Here is a 16,870-nt window from a genome sequence, read left to right as displayed (position 1 = left end):
CGATGCCTGTGCTGTAACTGAAACCTGGTTCAAGGCTCCTGAGAGCACCCCGGCACTATTAGGTTTTACCTCATATCATGCGCTCCGGCCCCAAAACCCGGACCACACCACAAAAGGAGGGGGTGTATCCATATTCATAAAGGATACCCACACCTCCAGGTTGGTGGCAACGCACGGCTTCGAAACCATCCAGGTGCAACTAACCATAGGCAAAACTGCTCTACAAATTGTAGCATGCTACAGGCCACCCTCTCAAACTCAGGAACCCCACACAGCCTTCCTGAAGACACTGGAGGGTATAAATGTATCTCCAAACACCATCATATTGGGTGACTTCAACTACCCGAATATAGACTGGGAGCATTACTCAAGCCCTAACTTTCTAGAGCAACTGTTCCTGGAGTTCATAAATTCAAATGCCATGGAACAGCTAGTCACTGTTCCCACGAGAGGAGAAAATATACTAGATCTCATTGTCACAAACATGGGGACAAAATGCTCCACACCGGAAGTATATCCGTCATTGGTGAGATCTGATCATAAACTAATCTCACTGGAAATCCACATCCCGCCCCCACCCCAAACAAAAAAGACCATAGTGAAGAACTTCTCTAAAGCAAACTTCACACTACTCAAGACTGGTGTGGTATCCTTCAAGGCCCCTGAGCCAGTGGAAACCACAACCCAAGCTGCGGAAGCCCTTACAAATGCCTTCTATGAACACCTCCAGGACTGCATGGATCAGGCAATCCCAAATAAAACCAAGACTCTTTCCACAAAGGGCAAACGTCCAGTCTGGTGGACCCCAGCCATTAACAAACTTTACAATAAGAGGAGAAAGCTATTACATGATAGAACAAAATCCATAAAAAGGAAGTCACCCCTGATCATTATTAGTAAAAAAATACGAGCACTCATAAAATCAACTAAGGCCAATTTTGAGAGAAAAATTGTCATGGATTCAAAGGACAATCATAAGGCCTTTTTCAGCTATGTTAGGAACCTGGGTGGAAACTCCCAGATATGCTCAGAATTAGTCCAAAATGATACAAAAATCACTGAACCCACAGACATTGCCAACATACTGGCAGACAGGTTCAGTGCAAACTTCACCCCCCTCTCCCCCCCTGAAGGAGAGATAACTATCCCAGCCGAGTGTAGCCTCCCGGACATCTCAAATGCGCAGGTGAAAGCTGCACTCTCTAAAGCTAAAAACACAGCATCAATGGGACCGGATGGTGTCCCCGGCTGTGTGCTACACGAGCTAAATGAGGAATTAAACCCGCACATAAGGCAGCTGTTTAATCTCAGCCTTACCACAGGATACGTGCCCAAGGAGTGGCGACGGCAACTGTAGTCCCACTCCACAAAGGCGCCTCTACGGACCCTGGTAATTACCGCCCATAAGCTTAACAAGTCTAGTCTGCAAAGCTATGGAGAGGATCATAATGGAGCTCATAAACAAAGATATAGGGGACTTGCAGACATTGGACCCGACCCAGTTTGGCTTTGTCAAGGGAACATCATGCCTTTTGAACTTGGTCGACTTCTTCGAAACAGTCACCAAGGCCATTGATGAGGAAAGGCAGTCCATACAGCCTACCTTGACCTTGCAAAGGCTTTGACACAATACCCCACTCGGGTATTGTAGAAAAACTTACCAGCTTAAATGTAAACCCATATGTCACAAGATGGGTTGCAAACTGGCTTAAGGACAGAACCCACAGGGTTAGAGTTGCTGGCGCTGTGTCAGACTCCAAGCCGGTCACAAGTGGTGTCCCACAGGGCTCGGTCCTTGGCCCCTATTGTTTGGCATCTACTTCTCAGAAGTACAGGCCAACAAAGGAGGACTTTGGCTGACAAAGTTTGCAGACGACTGCAAACTGGGCCATAGTGGAAAGTGCATCAGACACGGATATCCTTCAGAAGGGACTCATGGAAACAGATAGCTGGTGCCAGAGCCATGGCCTGAAGTTAAACGCCAAAAAATGTATAGTCATACCCTTCGGGAAAAACAAGGTAACCCCAAGCTACCATATAGATGGCAATCCACTAAGCACAGAAGAGGTTATCAGGGACCTGGGGACCCAGGTTGACAGTGGCCTTTCTTTTGACACTCACATTGCTAAAGTGGTTAGAAAGACCTTCTACATTGCCCACCTGATCATGAAGGGATTCACATCCAGATCTAGTGAGGTTATTGTTCCCCTGTACTCTTCACTTATCAGACCAATGATCGAGTACAATGCCCCATTCGGGATGTATCTCACCCGACATCTGCAGCAATTGGAGAGACCCCAAAAGTTCCTCACCAAAAGGATAAAGGGACTCCAAAATCTGTCATATGCTGCCAGATTGAAGAAACTCCAGCTCTATTCAGTCGCATACCGTCTGCTCAGAGGTGACATGTGCCTGACATACAAGGCCATGTCCAACCCGGAATTAATGGACATGCTCCACCTCAAAAATCCAAATCCACCAAAACCACTAGAGCAAGCGACTTAAACCTTAGCACGGATATAAATAGGACGTGCTGGAGGGATAGATTTATCACTCAGAGACTCCCTATGCTGTGGAATAAAATCCCGGTCCATGTGAGGCAGAGCACCTCGCTGACTCTGTTCAAGAGAAATCTAGACCTGTGGATGGGAGATCGTAGGTTTACCCCGTGAATCATCTCTGTGTCACTGCTGGACAGAGGCACAACAAACTAATGGGCACAGTATTTTTTCATATAAGGGGTGGCGTAAGCCACAAAAATTTGGGCTAGGCTTATAAATGCCTTAGGGCAGATAGCCTAGTATAAACCTATGAACCTATGAACCTATACCACACCAGAGAGTCAGTTATTGCTATTATACAATGACATTATTTAAAAAAAACAAAACTTACTTTTCTTAAATAATGTCTTTGTATAATGCCTCTGTGGTGCCATTTTGCATTTTTCCAGTATCCTGGGGCTCTTATGTGCTGCGCATGTGTATGGGATTTGCATTCCCACACTTACGCAGTACATCAGTGCTGTACAAAGGAAGCAATGGAGAAAGGAAGATCTCCATTGCTTTTTTTATTTATTTACTGGGACAGAGAAAACAAAAGGATAATCAAGTACATTTTTTAGTTTTGCAGAACATACCTAATTATCCTCTTATTTTTTTTCTGTGCTGTCTCCCTTGTTTGTTTGAGGTCTTGTAAATTTATTAAAAAAAAGAAAGAAAAGTAAAAATTTTATGAGATATACTAATGGAAAAAAAGTCCAGGTGACCGGACCTTTTTCCATTGGTATATTCTCGGATTTACAAAGGGCACACTGGTTGGACTGACCAATCAATCAGCGTGCTCCTTTTTGAGTATTACTGGCCAGTCATCGTATAATATATATTTAGAAGAATGCATTAAGAGGGAAATTGTGCCCCAGGGGTTACATATGTTTAAATATCAAAACGGTTTAGAATATGATTGGGAAATTAAAAAAATTTATAATTTATTTGACAAATTTGGCTTTGAGCTTATGTTACTAATTATTAAACACAACAAATGTAAAATGATCGATTGTTAAAGAAAGCTGATGTTTTGAATAATGTTATTAGAAATGACTTGCTGTTTGATTATCATAAGGACACTTAACGATAATGCTTTCAATAGAATTGATTAAAAATTTGAAGACATTATCAAATGTAAGCAAAATAAACTATTTAAGGATCTTCATCAGTATGCTGATCAGGTAGCCTACCCTTTAAAAGCTAGTCATTATAAAAATAAAGGTGAGCACACTTTTGCAACTTTTTCACACAATTTTCAGGTTGATAATGATACCTCTAATGTTAATCAGCAGTCCCGTATCAACCGAACCCCCCACCCCCCAACAATTCACCAGAACTTCATACAACAGAATTGTCCCCTTTAAATAGCCCAGATGGATAGGAATATGAGGGTGAGAATAGTTCAGATTTTATTGTGGTCTAACAAAAGGGAACATGACCAGGGAAATCAAAGAGGAAAACAAGGCACCAGTAATAGTAGATAAAGAATATGGTGTAACTCATAGTTATAACGGACACCATATTTACAGTTATACTCATATTAACATTACCCCAGAACCTTTTTCTATTTTTGAAAAGGGACTGAAATTTGTTCCATCAGGGAGTTTCAATGTTTATGACACACCAATAGAATTGAAGTTATTTATTAGAAAAATGAACTTGGCACTTATTTTTGATGGCTCTGAAGATACACATGATCAGGAGGTTAATAGAGTCTATAAGAAAAGCCTTTTTAACCCTCCACTTCAGCCTATCCTGCAGGTATATGACTCTGCATATATAACAGATAAATACAAGCATGCTACAGACAAAAAACATTCTAAATCCTATAATTTAACCCCCAAAGAGAAAATTACCATGGATGAACTAACTCAAAACCTGAACATAAGAATATTGAAGCCCGACAAGGGAGGTAATAAGGTTATAGTGGACAATGTGGTATGGTTATAGTGGACAAAATAGATTATTCAAGTACCATGTTTCAAATACTATAACACACTCCTAAGTACTCCTTGATTTCTAGGAATGAAATCAATATTACCTACCATAAAACTGACTTAATTTTGGAAGATCTACTTATAGAGGAGAGAATTTCTACCAAAATATATGATTTTTTAAGGTAGATAAGCCCAGGATCCCTTCCATATTTGGGATTCCTAAGATCCACAAAAATATTTCAAGTCTGCTATACAAACAGATTTTATCAGCTAGTGGATCAAAAACACATCTCACAGCTGTAGATTTGGACAGATCTTTGAAATTCACTATGGACATCAAAACGCATATGGTTAAGGATTCTTGGGACTTCCTGGGTAGGTTGAACAGTGATTTAATCACCACAAATATTGGGTTCTTAATCATAGATATAGTTGACCTTTTTTCTTCTATCCCTTTGGAAGGCAATTTGGATTTCATTAGTGATGGCCTTACCAGTTTTGACTTCTTAGAAGGTTGTGATATGAACCTTTATGTTGAGCTTATGAGTGTTGTTTTAGAGAACAATTTTATATTTTTTGAGGAGGATACATTTCGACAGAAACAAGGTGTCACAATGGGGGCTGCTTGCACCCCCATGTATGCAAACCTGGTGTTATTAAGTTGGGAAAGGAAATTTATCTTTTCTTCAGCTTTTAGGGAATTTATTAAATTATATGTCAGGTTCTAGGATGACATCTTTATTTTATGGAACAGACCAGAGACGATGATTGGAGAATTTTTGAATTACCTTCATGATACCACCACATTTTTGAAATTCATATACAACTGTCATAAGGCCAAAATTAATTATCTGGACACTAATATAGATATTCTTGAGGGACAATTTAGGACTAGAATCCACAAGAAACCCACTTTCAGTAACTCATACTTAACTTACACCAATGCACACTCTTTTAAACAGAAAAAGAGCTTAGTAAAGGGGCAATGTGCATGGGCGGCAAGAATGGCGTCCCACTAGACTTTGTAGAAGAAATTACATTTATTTCAGGTTTATTCACTGAAAGAAGTTATCCGAATGAGCTTGTGTCCAGTATTTGTCAAGAGGTAGTTGCAGGATTGGGGAATAAATACAAACCACTGGTAGGAGTAGTAGATGACACCCTTAAATCTGAACCTGCCATCTCAGATGAAAATTTTAACAGAGCTATGGTTGTTGAATTTAACCACGCTGTACCAGGTGTTAAGAACACCATTAGGAAAAACTGGAACGTGTTAAGATTCAATCCTGATTTAGTTGGAATTTTAGGAACCAGACCGAAGTTTGTCTTTAAAATTGGTCATAATTTAAAGTATATATGAAGGGAACCCCTTTAGTAGAACTAAGAAAAAAGGTGGTTGCACTAAATAAATGTCGCCCTGCTAGACAGGGGTCCAGGGAAGTAAATACTGTGGGAAGAAATAGCCAGGGAATTATTATGGCTAGGCTTGTATAGGCCCTAGGGCCAATAGCGTAGTACCAACCTATGAACCTAATAGTAGTCAATGTCATTTTCTTTAAGACAAAGGATACATTATCTTAGAAAATATGGACCAAAGTAAGGTTTGGTTTGTGAAACGAAACTACTATAGTAACGGGATTGTTTATTTAACAACCTGCAAAAAGTGTGAATGTTTTTATATATGAAAGACAGAAAAAACTTTGCAAAAGAGAATTTACTAGCATAATTATAGTGTAAAAATGAATTCTAATAATGCTCTATTTAAGCATTCATTGTTTAAGGTCTCCCATGATGAGTTTGTATTTGTTATCTTGGAGCAAGTTGATAAGAATCCTGAGGTGATGACTGGGAGAATATCCTGCACTACAAGGAACCATTGTGGCAAATCAGGCTTAATACCTTTACTTACCCTGGACTTAACAACTATGTTTCCATAAAGCCAGTTTTGAAAAGAAAAGCAACAAAGCTATAGAGACAGGCTGTTTTGTTGTGTTCTTTTCCCTCTTTTTGACTCTTCATAGTTTTAATTTTAAAATTTAAAAATTTAAATAATAAACATACACTCCTTGTAATGTTTCTTCTGTAGAGTTTTATAAGATTTAGTTTTATTCAAACTTCAGACTTTTTGTGATATCTTTTTAAGCTCAAACAAAATAGTTTCAACATTTACTTTTAACTTTCAATATCGATCGTAAATATTTATTTGTATTTCCTTGTATTTTTTTTAATACTTCGTTGTGTGATTACTTTATGATATAACATCACTTATGTACTATTTGTGTTTTATTTTGGCTGGAATGCACCGTTTCTTTAAGAGCTGAAACAATGTAATTAAAGAACAATAACTGGTGTTAATTGATGGCACTATTTAAGATGATCTTTTAGAAATTACACTTTCATTTGATGAAGTCCTTTGTTAAGAGGACGAAAGAGCTTAATGTGTAAATAAACTTTTTGGTCTGATATTTACTTTGGATTCCTCCATTTATGTATAGCACAACTCACTGCCTTGCCACTTCTTTTCTGTTTTTAGTGTTTGTTTTGGTGGCCTGCCTTTCTTTTTAGTTTATTAGTAATTCTATGAGCATTGCTGATACTGAGAACAGCATTTTTGGCAGAAGTAATAATTTAAAGAACTTTAATTGTACCCTGACTTAAGACGGGGTCCCATTCCTGTCAGTATAGTAGAAATCCTAAATATCTGGAGACATTAAAAGGGAGAATCTCTCAAATTTCACCGCGCACCACTTTTATCATCCCTGATGTAAAAATTCCTTTCAAGCCAAAAACATGTGTCCACTCTCATCAACTGCTTATCATTCAAATCTTTGTGTCACCAAAGTGTGGAAATGTATTACTGTGGTCTCACATAAAGAAATGGAATACCTATTGAACTATCAAATTGTAAAGCTATAGTCCTTCTCTCACCTGTTGCAAAAGTTCTTGACAGATGCATCCATAAGCAACTTCTGGCCCACTTAACATCAACCAGCCATCTTTCTGTGACCCAGCATTTCTTTTGAATACGTTATATAACTAAGCTTGCTGCATTTGATTATACTGACTATGTTTGTGATAACATTTAAATAAGGGAGAAGTGGCTGTCTTTGTTTCCTTTGATGTCACCAGGGCCTTTGATACTGTCTGTCACACCATTCTGATACCTGATCAGAAACAGCATAGCCTTGAATCAAAATAATACTCTAGTTTAAAAGTTACTATTCAAAGCATGAAAGAATAGTCTAACTTCTTTATATGGTTTTCTGAGAAGGATCTCTAAGTTAATACATCTAAATTTGATGAAGCTGTTTCACACAATCCCTAAATGACCAAGTATATAACTAATGTGAGAGTGTTCAATCTCGCCGTTTGTTCTTACACACGGGTTCGGAGCCGATCCTCGGCTCCAAGTCGGCCGAATTGCAAAGCTCTGAATCTCAGAGAAGCTCGAGACTAGCCCATATCCCACAATCCTCCCTGCCATTACACAGATCTAGTTTGCCGCTGCAACAGATCGGATCGAGGAGAGCTCGGACCAGATAGAAAATTGATAATTGGTTACAGTTTACAGATAAGCTACTTATTTTTTGGCTGAAATAACTTTATATTTCTTAAATAGTTTATAGAAGTGCTGTGTGTGTGTGTTTTATATATATATATATATATATATATATATATATATATATATATATATATATATATCCCCTTTATTCTTCAGGCACCCTTTTGTGGCCTAACCCTTTTTTTTCTCTGGGTGTGGTTTGTGAGTGTCTTATATTATATAGCCTTTTCTAGACTTATATATACATTTATAGGATTTAGTAGTTTTTAGCAGTTTTTTTTCTACTCATTAGCCTAGTGAAGTGTTTGTTATATTAGTCATGTCGGAGAAAGCTAAGTCTGGCTTTAAGAGATGTCAGTGTGGGCAGAAAATGTCCATTACTGACAATCATGCTTCCTGCGTCTACTGTCTTGGCCCTCTCCACCTTCAAGAGGATTGTTCTATTTGCAATTCCTTTAGTGGGAGGGTCATGACAGATAGACGCAGGAAGCTTATAGACAGAGGGCTATGTAAGCCTGCCTTTCAAGAGGCTTTGGACAAGTCGGATCAGGCTTCTAAATCCTCAAAGGGGTTGAAGATGTCGGAGCCCATGTCATCGGTTCCAAGTTCATCTTCTAGGGTTCGTTCACCGGTTCCACAGACCTCGGGGCCGAGCGTCGAACGTTTTTCTTTTCCTGAGCCCCAGATCTTGGAACCGGTGTCGGAGCTGCCACCACCGTCCATTCTTCGGTTGGTACCATCTTCGGCTCCTTCGACCCGTTCTTCCAGACCATTATCTGAGACAGATGTGGATCATGTCATGCAGAAACTCATGGAAAACACGGCCCTTTCCAAGTTAATTCCAGTTTCCTCCCAGTTGGTGTCGAAACTAGAAGGCCTCCCCATATCTCCAATGGGTCCTCCTTCGAGACCCATCCAGATCTCGGAGCTGGGAGAGGATGACCTGATGATAGTGGAGCCCTCGGTGCCGAAACCGTCCATTGCACGATCGACACCACTGACTTCGACTCCTTCTGAACCGATAGGGGAGTCGCAGAGCCGATGGTCTCTCCTCGGTTCCGGGACCGAGAGTCGAACCGACCTGTCGGTGCCGACTCTCCCTCTCGGGGCCTCGGCGCAGACTGGCTCGGCTCTGTCCTCGGGGTCGGAGCCCATGGCACCTGGGTCTGGGATGCTCCCGTGTTCTTCGGAACCGGGGGAGCCCTCGGCCCGGGGTTCGGGGGCCTTTGACCTTATGAGGAAAGTATTGTCTGCACAGACAACCACTTCATCAGGGGAATCTTCTCCTTCCCCAAAAGGGCCACTTTCTGTTTCTGCTCCCACGACCCATCCAAAGCATAGAGCCCCATTGCCTCAGCCACCCCCAGAGGGTTCCCCCTGTTCCTTGGAGGCCTCATCAGAAGCCCCCTCTGATGAGGTCCCGAGGAAACGGTTGTGCAAGAGGAGGCACATAGATTCCCCACAGGAATCTCTAACGTCTGACACCGACTTGGATGAGGCAGAGGGGTCCCCCAAATCACCCTCGGAGGATGTGTCATTTGCAGACATCCTGGAGATCTTGAAACAGAGGGGTGATTGGCAATCCCTAGCCCCCACTGAGGACGAGTCGGTGCTGCTGAAGGCTTTTGGGGCTCAACCTTCTACCTCCTGGGTGACTCCGCCCTTCGATGAATTAATGGAATTGATTGCTCGAAGGGCGTGGGAGGCACCTGACACAGTGGAACCAGTCCCTAGGAAACCAAACAAGTTCATCACTGCCCCCCAAGACAAATCTTATCTCACCAAGGGAGTTCCTGTCGACGCTATGGTGGTGGCGGCAGCCACAAAAAAGGAGATGTCTGAGTCTTCCTCATCTGTTCATCCTCCTAATAAGGATTCTATGACTATGGACAGATATGGGAAGTGCGTTTTTAGTTCAGCGACTTTTTCCATGCGTTCGCTAAATTATTTGATTCATTTCACACGTTTGCAGAGGGATCTCATCAAGGAGCTGACAGATACCCTCCAGGGTAACACAGATGCTGCTGTTTCAGAAAAAGTAACAGCACAACTTAACACCCTCACCTCCATAGTAAACTCATCCATGAGGCTCATCTCGTATGCAGCCGAGGGATCGAGTAGAGCTGCAGCTTCAGCGATTGCTCTTCGAAGACAATCATGGATGCGGCTGTGCTCCTTTGCGGAAGCCTTCAAGTCTTCCTTTGCCAATGCCCCTTTTGATGGTGCCACACTTTTTGGGCCCAAGGTTAAGGAGACTCTGACTCGGTGTGAGCAAGAGGGAAAGACCCTGTCTGCTGTCGGGGTCCGTTTTTCTGCTCCTACTAGACCATACCCCAAAGGGCAACGAGGCGGAAAAATGTGGTTCCATAAGAATCAGGGATCTTTCCAAACCACACAGATTGATACCCCCTCCAGAGGCAGAGGGGGGGGGGTAGAAATGGAAGACGCCGCCCTGGCGGCAGAGGGGGTCCACATAACCAAGGCGACAGGGATTCCATCCCTGGGAAGCCTTTCCAGCACTCCTGAAGGGAGGCCTGGCTGTCCTACTCTGGAGGAAGTCGGGGGTCGCTTGGCTTTATACCCACTGGCCTGGCTAAATATTACTTCGGATTCCTGGGTAAAAAGCATTATAACCAGAGGATACAAAATCCCCTTCACATCAACTCCACCTCTACAAAGAAGGTTTCCAGACGTGCCACCCCATCTGCGAAATTCAGCAGCTGTAGAAATTTCAAAGCTGCTCGAAAACAGAGTCATCCAACCAGTCCCGGCGGACCAAAGAGGATCCGGAACTTACTCAAGGTTCTTTTTAGTTCCAAAAAAGACAGGGGACTGGAGACCGATCTTAGATCTCAGCAATCTCAACACCTTCGTGAAGAAGGAAAAGTTCCGGATGGTCACGCTTCAATCGATCCTTCCATTCTTACAGAAGGACGATTGGATGTGCTCTATAGATCTCAAAGATGAGTACTACCACATCAAAATGGCCAGACCGTCCAGAGATCACCTACGCTTCCGGCTGGGAGCCAGTCACTTTCAGTTTTGAGCTCTGCCCTTTGGACTCACCTCAGCCCCCAGGGTATTCACCAAATGCATGGCAGTAGTTGCGTCTCACTTGAGACAACAAGGATTCCAGGTGTTTCCCTATCTGGACGACTGGCTCCTCACCGCCACCACCGAGCGTCGCCTATTGCAAGCCAGAGACTACACAGTCAGCCTTTGTTCCCACCTAGGGATTTCCATAAACTTCGAAAAGTCTTGCTTATCGCCCTCACAGTGTATTTCCTTCATCGGAGCAGACCTAAATACACGATCGACACTACTAAAGCTCCCTCCAATAAGGGTGTCAACCCTCAAACAGCAGGTTCTTCTTCTTCTGCAGAGCAAGAAAGCCCCGGCCAAAGTGGTGTTAAAAGTTTTGGGACTGATGGCAGCCTCACTAATCACAGTTCCTATGGGAAGGTTACATATGAGGATCCTACAATGGCTGCTCTTCGCGCAGTGGTCGTTCCAATACCTACCCCTAGCGCACGAGATCAGGATAACAGACTCTTGCAGACGGGACCTCTCATGGTGGGTGTGCGATCAGAACCTCACTATGGGTCATCCGTTTGTTCTACCCAGTCCAACAGCCACAATAACCACGGACGCTGCCCTGATAGGGTGGGGGGCCTTTTTCAGGGAAGAACAGTCCAAGGAGAATGGTCCAACATGGAGTACACTCTACACATAAATGTTCTGGAGCTGAGGGCGGTGTTCCTGGCATTGCAACACTTCCAAGCCCTCTTACCTCTAGGAACAGTAGCAGTTCAGACGGTCAACATGTCTGTGGTCTGGTACATAAACAAGCAAGGGGGTACCAGGTCTTACCCATTATGCAGAGAGGCCATGAGAATTTGGCAATGGGCAGAGTCCACGGGTCGCTTTCTGATAGCAACGCACATCCCGGGGTCATCCAACGTCATTGCGGACAGGTTGAGCAGAGCCATCCTGTTACCTCAGAAGTGGTCCCTCAATCCACAGACGGCGGAAAAGATCTTCCACAAATGGGGCCAGCCTTGCTGCGATCTGTTTGTTTCCCCGTTGAATGCAAAATGCAGAAGCTACTTTGCCCTTCTACCCCCTCCGGGGGATGTCCCCAGGGATGCACTGATACACGATTGGCCCCCGGGTCTCCTATATGCATTTCCACCTACTCCCTTGATTCCCAGATTTCTACAGAAAGCCAGGAACCTGGAAAGGACAATAATACTCATAGCCCCATTCTGACCTCGTCAAATATGGTTCCCCTTTCTTCGAGCCTATCAAATAGAGGAACCATGGATTCTGGACCCAGTACCAGATCTACTGACCCATTCGTCGGGAGTTCCTCACCCGTCTCTTCAGTCCCTCAAACTAGCAGCTTGGCTGCTCCGCTTCCCTGCCTAGCCAGGTCTGATTTACTCCCCTCGGCAGTTCAACACATTCTGGTTGCTTCTCATAAAGCTTCCACTACTAAACTCTATACGAGTAAGTGGAAACGCTTTGTATACTGGGCGTCTAGCCAACACTTAGACCCCTTGGTAGCTCCTCTACATAAAATTTTAGAATTCTTATCTAACCTCTTTCACGAAGGAGCTTCTACTTCCATGCTAAGAGTACAGTTGGCGGCCATATCAAACTTCCATATTGGTGAGGAAGGTTCTCCCATTATGTCTCACAGACTTTGTAAGGCCTTTATGAAAGGAACCTTCCATCTTAGGCCGGCCATCAGAAAACCTTTCTTTCCATGGAGCCTGAATTTGTTACTGTCGCAACTCATGTTGCCACCCTTTGAACCTGCTTCGTCATGTCTCTTAAAGTTCTTATCGTGGAAGACGCTGTTCCTCGTCGCCGTGACCTCAGCTCGTAGAGTATCAGAGTTGCAAGCATTATCGGTCAGACCACCTTTCTTGATATTCCATCCAGATAGAGTCTCTTTGCATACAAATCCATCTTTCCTTCCAAAAGTATGTTCAGTTACGAATATTAACCAGTCTATAGAACTCCCTACCTTTTTCAAGAACCATACTAACAAACTGGAGTATATGTTGCACAAGTTGGATGTTCACAGGCAATTAAGATTTTATTAGATAGGACCAAAGCTTACAGGAAAACGGATCAGCTCTTCGTCGCATTTGCAGACAATAAAAAGGGCATGGCAATTACTAAACGTACACTATCTAAATGGCTTGCTGACTGTATAACCTTTGTATACTCTAAATCAAATCAATCCTTACCCACCAAACCTAAGGCCCATTCTACCAGATCCATCTCCACTTCCTTAGCTCATGCAGCTCGCTTGCCTTTGGACACTATTTGTGCAGCAGCCACGTGGTCTAAGCCACATACTTTCATCACTCATTATAGAGTGGACAAAGTCTCCAAAGACAGGACATCATTTGGTTCCACTGTGCTTAGGAATGTTCTTCCATGAGTCACTCGGGGTGATGGAGCTAGGGACGCTACCCGTGTCTAAGAACAAACGGCGAGATTGAACACTCTCACATAAAGAAGTTATGTCCTTACCATAACGTTCCATGTGGAGTGTTCATCTCGCCTTTGTTCTTACATTCCCTCCCTTCCCCTCCCCACGTGTTTGGAAGAACTGGGAGGATTAGAGTCTGATCAACGTGTCTTGACCCCTTCCGGGGTATATGGTCCCGTGTATCATGGGATATATGTTTCGACCATTAGTTATTGCTATGGCGAGAGAGTGTCTCTGAATGTCTGAGAGAGTGTATACTTCTAGCACCGGAGGTGTTGGATCTTTTGGTCTGGTTTGTTTGCAAACTAGATTTGAGTAATGGCAGGGAGGATTGTGGGATATGGGCTGGTCTCGAGCTTCTCTGAGATTCAGAGCTTTGCAATTCGGCCGACTCGGAGCCGAGGATCGTCTCCGAACCCGTGTGTAAGAACAAAGGCGAGATGAACACTCCACATGGAATGTTATGGAAAGGACATAACTTCTTTTTATTGACTCTTGAAGAAATTAAATTACACAGCACAAAACTACAGATATCTCAGCTTTCATCTGGGTCCTTCTCTAATGTTTCACAGTTGCATCTACCTCTTCACCTAGAAAGTGACAGAGCAACTAAAACAATCTGAAAACTTATTCAGTTCCATACTCCTAAAACCTCATCAGTTTGGAATTCATTTACTACAGAAACATGTACTTACATTACCACTGCACCAACACCTAGGATTTTCATTCCTTTATTCTGTAGTATATCTATATGGCATTTTAATCATTGATGTAAACTGGAGAAGGGCCATTGTTTTCAAGAATATCATAACCTGTGTCCTTCGTTTTACTCTGCATTATACCCACATACAGACTTATTTAAAATTAACTGATTGCTGTTTGATAAGATACTAAATTTTTGAATGAGGACAGCTACTTGTGGAAGGAGAAACAGAAGTACTGCAACACAGATGCAGCAGGGCACCATGTGTGTGTATGTGTGTGTGTGTGTGTGTGTGTGTGTGTGTGTGTGTGTGTGTGTGTGTGTGTGTGTGTGTGTGTTATTTAGTATTTGAAGGGGCCTTTATATGTGGAGCAAATGTGTATCAAGACACATCATACATCACAGAGTATAGCTCAGGTTATACACATGACTGCATGCAAAATGGTGTGGAATTAGTCTGCTACTGTTCTGTGACTCACAAAAATTTGAAATGCATGTAAGACTTAATGACTTTTCAGCCCTATATCAAAGTGTTAGTACCATTGCAGTTGCAACATTATTGTTGAGTACTTAGTCTGTTTTGGCACTACAAACAGACCATAAATTGCACAGGTAAAATTACTTTCCATAATAATTCAGAGCAAACTTTTGTCTTCACTGGTAAACAAATGGTTTCCAATACAATTTACTTTCCAAGAACATCATACTCGGGTTATCATTCTGACCAATGGAAATGCACCAGCTAATGGGAAAATAAGTAGATGTACTGACATATCATTAGAGAATTATGCAAAGAGCTAGATAAATGTTGATAATAAGTGGATCATTCACTGGACAAGCACAGACAGAAAACCAAGCAAATATAACAGATAAGCATATATTCTGGATATTTTGGATATAGGGACACACACATGACTACATAGTTAGAAAATACTTGTAGTAATTGTAGATTATAGGTAAAACTAAGTATGGTAGACAAATAAGTGGACAAGCCTATGTAAAACAGGTTCCTATAAGATTGGTGAACACTCAAAAGAGTGAACGCTCTTTGATCGACAGCAAAAAGTCGAACAGCCGGAACAGCGATTTTTTTCCCAGGGGAAAAAATCTCTGGGACATTGTCGGGACTTTACAGTTTCCTCCACTGTGGTGCGATCTGGTAGTTGGTATATTTAAGTAGGGGGGTGTTTTTGTTTGTGGATTTGTTTTTGTATTTTTTTATTTTTTTTGGGAACAGCAATTTTTTTCACTGGGAAAAAAATCTCTGTTCTGGCCATTCAGCTTTTTGTGGTTTCTTCTATTAGCTGTCGATCAAAGAGCGTTCGCACTTTTGAGTGTTTGACAAGCTAATATGAACCCTGTAAAACAGGTGAAAATACTGAGGTGGCCACTGGTAAATAGTATATCTACTATGCTTTTATGCTGATATATCCTGATAGATTCTCAGAGTTTTACAGTAATAATGCATTATTTGTAACAGTCATATTATTACTATTTACTTTCCAGTTAATGATGAGAGATACAGATATGATATGCATTTGTGTATAGGCTGGCTCATACTTAATGAACTGAATATTTCACTATTATGAATATATAAAAATGTACAATCACATTCGAGAAGCAAACTCAGTAATAATTTTCATTATAACTACCTGCAAATAAAAATGCATGGGGGGGTATTTTAAACTAAGACCCAAGTGTCTATTTTAGTGTTGACTTTGAAGGATTTTGTCTCATTAAGTGACTTGCTTAGAGTTGCAAGGTTGGCAGGTATTTGAAATATACTCTAGTCAATGGAATCTAATGAATTTGTAGCTATTTTTCCAAGTCACTCATTTAGTCAGTCATGTGAGTGGTGCTTGCTTATTGGCTATAAGATACAAGCAATCATTCCCTTTGTTTCATGTGTTACCTACATTGCACATAAAGTCAAACATGTTTTTAAACTTGTTTTAGTAATGCTGCAGGATTCACAGCCCCAGTGCTGGCAGTAAACACTGTGGTAAAAGGATCTGTTTTTACAATGCGGTAATTTGCGATTCAGAGACACATTAGCTGCAATGAGGAAAAAGCTCATTATCAGCAAAGTTGCATGTCTCAGAATCACTAACTACCACAAGAGTAGATCAGTACTGTCCTGCAGTAGTTAACACTGTCACCCCATGCATCATGTTGGCATATACATCTTTCCTACATCTCTCTCTCCCATACAAATACACACAATAATTTACACACACACACACACACACACACACACACACACACACACACACACCAAACACCCTATACCTGTCACTGAGTTGTTAGAACATCCTCAGTGTCTGCTATTTTCCTGCCTTCATAAATCATGGAAGATTACAGTCAAATATGAATGACAGACATTAGTTTAAGACTTCAAATCCTTCAGTAAATGCATGCTAATGCAAAACCTGTTATTCAAGTGACTTTCTAAGCTTTTAAGAGGAATAATAAAAATCTTTCCCTGATCGTGTGTCTTTTTCCCTATTAGTTTTATCTTTAATTACATTTTTTGTGCTATGAAGTTGAGATGTATACTTTGTGGTCTGTCCCTCTCCACTGTAACTCATAAACTGTTGCAGGTGTTGAATAAAGCCCGAT

Source organism: Protopterus annectens, chromosome 13.part0 (genome assembly GCF_019279795.1).
Source record: "Protopterus annectens isolate FY-2018-M chromosome 13.part0, PAN1.0, whole genome shotgun sequence".
NCBI classification, from domain to species: Eukaryota; Metazoa; Chordata; order Ceratodontiformes; family Protopteridae; genus Protopterus; species Protopterus annectens.
Note: the sequence above shows the minus strand (reverse complement) of the source record.